Consider the following 7,107-nt stretch of genomic DNA (forward strand, 5'->3'; position numbering starts at 1 on the left):
GTTACAGTAAACAGATCATGTCATCATTGTTGTGCAAACATGTTGATTTTGGTTCTTTAATAAGAGCTTTTGAGTGCCTCCCACATAAACACAGCAATGAAACAAAACAATGTTGCATCATAAAGCATCGTGCCATAACATGAGCAGCGCGTTACATAATGGGCCTGGCAGTCATTCACAGGTGTGAAGTAGTCAGACTCGAACGTCAAGGAAGGTGGTAGGGAAGCAGACTATGCAGACATTTTAGGTTTCCAAGGTGAGCAATTCAATAGTGATGGGACGTTCTGTATCGAGGCTTCGGAGCGTGTGTCAAGTAATGGAGGGGGCGTTTCCGCAAAGCGCGTATCGAGGCTTGCTTCATTTATGGGAGGAGCTGAAAATGATGACGTCCGAAGCCTCGCTGCCCGGCTGTACCACGTGACTGGTTCATGAAGTGGTTCGAACTTTGCCGCGAGATATGACAGCGATATAAACCCTCAGACTTCATTCAAAAATGTGGGTGTTTGATGGAGAGTTGTTAGTGAGAGTTGGAGACCGTTTGGAGGTTTATGAGAGTGAGGAGAGAAAGTCAGGAGAGAATGGAGCCAGCTAAGAAGAGGAGGATGTCCTCCCCTGTGTGGGAACATTTTGATCTTATTCCTCCCAACAAGGTATGTAAATTTCTACAGAAGATGTATTTTCATGATACTGATGGTGCAATACAATTTATGTTAAGCTGTCTTGACTTTTGTACAAGGTGAAGTGTTTTCTATGTGCCAGGGAGCTGGGATATAACAACAACACCTCATCCATGCTTAGGCACTGCAGAGCTTTGCATGAGAATAAGGGGAACACCGATTGTGGAGCAAGACCAGGGCCCTGTTTCAGGAAGCCGGTTTAGTGCAAACTCTGAGTAAGTATACCCTGAGTTAACGAAAACTCTGGGTTTCCGGTTTCACAAAGCGAGTTTAGATTAATTCTGAGTGAGTTACTATGACGACACACTCCGTGAAGCTAACCTGCCCCCTAGCAGGTTTACTTCAACTAACCCTGACGTTCTCCGCCTCTTTGTCGGAAACCTGACAGTAGGAAGTGTCAGACATGGCGTGCTCCTTCCTTGAAGAGCCAGTAGATGTTGAAGCCCAAATTCTCCGCAGAGCTCTCCGCCGGGAGAGAGTGATCAGAGCGCGTTCGGACATTTTATCATTTCCTGATGATTTCCTGTGTGAACGTTACCGTTTTTCAGCACAATCTATAATTTATTTGGATAACATCCTCAGGCCATATATTACGCATGTGACACATCGCGGACATTCTCTCAGTTCTGTGCATATTATTTGTATTGCACTTCGGTTTTTTGCAAACGGGAGCTTTCTGTATAATATTGGTGACGCTGAGCACGTTTCCAAGGCTACCGTCTGTCGGGCAGTCAGGTTGTTACAGTTGCACTGAAACGTCTCCTGTACTCGTTTGTGGTGTTCCCCGGTCATAGACCCACAAGATTTATCAAAGAGGGATGCCACAAAATTGCAGGTATCAGGATGAACAAAACTTAATTCATGATGTGGTGATACTTGAACTACTACTTAAATTGTACATTTATTTTCAGGGTTCCCAGGCGTGATTGGCTGTATAGATGGCACTCACATTCCAATCATTGCTCCTTCAGTAAATGAAGGAGACTATGTGAACAGGAAGTCTTTCCACAGCATTAATGTACAGGTACATAGTTCCCTGTAGCATTTCAAACTAACAAATTATTTCATTATAGTAATGGATGCTAATTTGTGTTCTCTGCACTGTGAAGATCATATGTGATGCTGCCAACATTATCACAAATGTGGAAGCCAACTGCTCAGCCTCTGTGAGTGGTGGTGGTGGAGGACCCCCACCTGTTTTTCGGGCCTCCGCTTTTTTTCTGTTGGCTATAACGGGTCACATTTGAGCATACAGAGTAAGCAAATATGTACTTGTAATGTGCTCAGATAATTTCAATAAGTGCTTACAGAGGGGAAATTAATGTAGCCTCTAACTGCAATTGATTTACATGGGACAAACAGACCAAGCACTATGGCTCATAATACAATTACACCTTACCTGTTTGGACTATATTTTTCTATTTCATTTTTACTTGCTGCCAGGAACGTTTGGGGCCTGTTGGGTTGCACCTGCGCTCACATCACATCACAAAATAAAATGTATGAAATAAAAAATAAAATAAAATAACGTGTTAAATGGGTGGAAATCCCTCGATCAATGTTTATATTAACACTCACGCATTGACTCTGTCGGCTATGCTTTGCCATGCATGCTCCCTTTCTTTTGCAGCTGAGCCTGTGTTACTTTTTTTCCGCAAAATTTGCATGTTATCGGCATATGCTGCCATCAGAATTTCGGCCTCAAGCGCTGTAAGATACATTGACCGCGCCTTCTTTCCCTCCGTCTCCATGGTGACTCGCTTAATCTGTGCTCCACTAATCAGGGCTTTATGTATCCTCGTGTGCGCGCTTAATTTGGGGTTAAAGCAACTCCGCGTTGACTGAACTAATTGTTATCAGCCTTTCTGAAACCGAATATTCCGAGTTGGACAGTTCGGGGTTACTCAACCCTGAGTATCGTTTTTCACTCTGAGTTTTCTAAACCGGCTTCCAGGGCCCTATTTCAGGAAGCCGGTTTAGAAAACTCAGAGTGAAAAACGATACTCAGGGTTGAGTAACCCCGAACTGTCCAACTCGTAATATTCGGTTTCAGAAAGGCTGATAACAATTAGTTCAGTCAACGCGGAGTTGCTTTAACCCCAAATTAAGCGCGCGCACGAGGATACATAAAGCCCTGATTAGTGGAGCACAGATTAAGCGAGTCACCATGGAGACGGAGGGAAAGAAGGCGCGGTCAATGTATCTTACAGCGCTTGAGGCCGAAATTCTGATGGCAGCATATGCCGATAACATGCAAATTCCGCGGAAAAAAAGTAACACAGCCTCAGCTGCAAAAGAAAGGGAGCATGCATGGCAAAACATAGCCGACAGAGTCAATGCGTGAGTGTTAATATAAACATTGATCGAGGGATTTCCACCCATTTAACACGTTATTTTATTATATTTTATTTTGTGACGTGATGTGAGCGCAGGTGCAACCCAACAGGCCCCAAACGTTCCTGGCAGCAAGTAAAAATGAAATATAAAAATATAGTCCAAACAGGTAAGGTGTAATTGTATTATGAGCCATAGTGCTTGGTCTGTTTGTCCCATGTAAATCAATTGCAGTTAGAGGCTACATAAATTTCCCCTCTGTAAGCACTTATTGAAATTATCTGAGCACATTACAAGTACATATTTGCTTACTCTGTATGCTCAAATGTGACCCGTTATAGCCAACAGAAAAACAGGTGGGGGTCCTCCACCACCACCACTCACAGAGGCTGAGCAGTTGGCTTCCACATTTGTGATAATGTTGGCAGCATCACATATGATCTTCACAGTGCAGAGAACACAAATTAGCATCCATTACTATAATGAAATAATTTGTTAGTTTGAAATGCTACAGGGAGCTATGTACCTGTACATTAATGCTGTGGAAAGACTTCCTGTTCACATAGTCTCCTTCATTTACTGAAGGAGCAATGATTGGAATGTGAGTGCCATCTATACAGCCAATCACGCCTGGGAACCGTGAACATAAATGTAAAATTTAAGTAGTAGTTCAAGTATCACCACATCATGAATTAAGTTTTGTTCATCCTGATACCTGCAATTTTGTGGCATCCCTCTTTGATAAATCTTGTGGGTCTATGACCGGGGAACACCACAGACGAGTACAGGAGACGTTTCAGTGCAACTGTAACATTCCTGACTGCCCGACAGACGGTAGCCTTGGAAACGTGCTCAGCGTCACCAATATTATACAGAAAGCTCCCGTTTGCAAGAAACCGAAGTGCAATACAAATAATATGTACAGAACTGAGAGAATGTCCGCGATGTGTCACATGCGTAATATATGGCCTGAGGATGTTATTCAAATAAATTATAGATTGTGCTGAAAAACGGTAACGTTCACACAGGAAATCATCAGGAAATGATAAAATGTCCGAACGCGCTCTGATCACACTCTCCCGGCGGAGAGCTCTGCGGAGAATTTGGGCTTCAACATCTACTGGCTCTTCAAGGAAGGAGCACGCCATGTCTGACACTTCCTACTGTCAGGTTTCCGACAAAGAGGCGGAGAACGTCAGGGTTAGTTGAAGTAAACCTGCTAGGGGGCAGGTTAGCTTCACGGAGTGTGTCGTCATAGTAACTCACTCAGAATTAATCTAAACTCGCTTTGTGAAACCGGAAACCCAGAGTTTTCGTTAACTCAGGGTATACTTACTCAGAGTTTGCACTAAACCGGCTTTCTGAAACAGGGCCCTGGGGCCCGTTCTTCGTACGTCGCTCACTACATCCAAGACCAAACGATCGCGCTAACCGTGAGCTCGCTAATCCGGTTCCCCGAACACACCTGCTGTTGACGATTAGTACAGCTGGAAGCAGTAATGTGATATCACTGGGTGTCGTAAAAGGGGCTACGCATCGATAGTAGAAACATTGATCGGCAACCCGCTGATTGGACGGCGAAAATGTCGAAGGAGAGCGCTCGGCTCGGTATTTTTCGGCAGCAGAGCAAGAACCCTTGAGTGAGGGATTTCAGGAGTTTCAGAGTTTAATTAAAACGCAAGGCTGCAAAAGCAAGGAGCGAGGGCTGGCAGAAAGTTGCTGACAAATTAAACTCGTAAGTAATTCAATAATAACAATAATAATGGAGTGGATTTATATAGCGCTTTTCAAGGCACCCAAAGCGCTTTACAATGCCACTATTCAGTCACTCTCACATTCACACACTGGTGGAGGCAGCTACGGTTGTAGCCACAGCTGCCCTGGGGCAGACTGACAGAAGCCATCGGCCCCTCTGGCCAACACCAGTAGGCGGTAGGGTAGATTTATCATATCACACCATATTATCCAATATTATATTACATTATAATATGTTATATTATATCCCCTTTCACATTAGAGCCACAACAGGACCCACTAGAACATGGGAACAAGTAAAAGTGAAATATAAGAATATTCTACAGAATGGTAATATTTATCACTTATATTGCTTTTCGTCTCTTGGAAAGAGACCCTGGAATAATCTGTTTGTTTGTTCATAACAGCAACCAAGAAAAGGGCAGAGCAAAAAAAGACAGGTGGTGGTCCTGCACCCCCTCGTCAACAAGTTGGTTAAGTAAATAATACCCTCACGGGAATATCGATATCTCTCTATGAGCACACTGTCGCGCTGAGCTAAAGGATCCTGTCTGTCCCGCAATATACGCTGAATTCTGAGGACTCTCCTTATCAATCTTGCACCTTCCGCAATGGGTGGCTCGCGTATACGGACAGGACATGGCTGCGACAGACTTCCCAAATCCACCTTCGCTTTTATAGCCGTGGTCTCTCATCTTGATTACACAAAGTAATTTACAATTACTACTGTGAAATATGAATTACATCTGTAATAATCACATACATGTAATAGAATGTTAATAGTACATTTCCCTTTTTTAGGAAATGACCTGTATGTATCTGTGTGACATCAATAAAAGGATCAAGTGCTGCATTATCTTTAGTTACATTGATGTTATTTATTTATGGTAAAACAGTGGTGGAATATCGCTGTTGCTTTCGTATAAATGAAGCGGACATACCTGCGTGGCCGCGATCTAATCCTGTTTACATAAAGTAAACCTGCTCCCGAGCAGGTTTACGCTTACGGCTCTGTTGCTATGACAGCAAGTCCCGGATGAGCTTCGGGGAACCGAACGATCCAGGATCACGCGAAATCGTCAACAATCTCATCCAGCTAACTTACTTAGCGAGGTACGAAGTGGCAGCCGCGCCACTGTCCCAGACTGCGTGTGTTTTATGAAAACGGGCTCGTGATTTACGACGCATCCGAAGACCTGGAGAAGAGGAAGTTGATGGAAAAGGGAGCAGACGACCCAATACCACGCATCCCCGTACCCAAGCAGCGGACGCCATTCTGGGAAAGAGCGAGCGGGGCGCCGCGGCAGACCCGGATGAAATACATCCAGGAAAAGCTCCAGATTCAAGCGTATGGATAGTAACACCTAATTTTTCCCCGCACCTAAGACTGCAGTTCTCCTCTGTAAAATAAGAGTAACAGGTTTGACCGCAGTTATGGGATGTTACTGGCTTTCTCCAAGAGCGCTGCTATGATGAGCCGAGATTACCAAGCAGCACTACGAGGGGCTCTCTGGGACTCTTTTTTTTTGGGGGGGGGGGGCGACCGTGGCTCAAGAGTTGGCAGTTCATCTTGTAATCAGAAGGTTGCCGGTTCAAGCCCGGCTCCGCCAGTCTCGATCGTTGTGTCCTTGGGCGAGACACTTCACCCGTTGCCTACTGGTGGTGGTCAGAGGGCCCGGTGGCGCCATGTCCGCAGCCTCGCCTCTGTCAGTGCGCCCCAGGGTGGCTGTGGCTGCAATGTAGCTGCCATCACCAGTGTGTGAATGTGTGGATGAATGTGCGTGTGAATGGATGTGTAAAGCGCTATATAAATACAGACCATTTACCATTTTCTGGCAGGAAACATCTTTCTGCCACCGAGCACAAAAAATTGTGTAAAATGGGGTTTAAAATCTGTATTATTCCTCACATATAAAAAAAAAAAACATTCTAGAGGAGTGGCCTTATTGTCAAAGTACATTTCCAGCTTTCCTCACAAATCAGAGATGAGGAGGGGCGTTATATGCTGGCTAAAGGGTACACAGATCACAAGGAAGTTACATGTTTAATGTGTACAGACGGCCAGGGACTGATAAAGATCTGATCAGGACCCTTTTTGAATTAATTGCAACAGAAACATCAGGCGTATTAATATGTGGTGAGATTGGAATATTCACTTGAATCCATTTCTGGACACGTCCAGTAAAACTAAAGTGTCACAATCAGAAGCTCTATATGTTAAAAGGATGCTTAAGAAGAAGGGTTGGTTTTCACATTCCCACCATATGTATTCAAGACTGGACTATTTTTTATGTCACACTTTGATAAGCACAGGATTGTAAATTGTGATATAGGGCTGAGA

This window comes from Diplotaxodon limnothrissa, linkage group LG14, assembly GCF_057381915.1.
Source record: "Diplotaxodon limnothrissa isolate DT_005_m linkage group LG14, D_limnothrissa_male_GT1.1, whole genome shotgun sequence".
NCBI lineage: Eukaryota > Metazoa > Chordata > Actinopteri > Cichliformes > Cichlidae > Diplotaxodon > Diplotaxodon limnothrissa.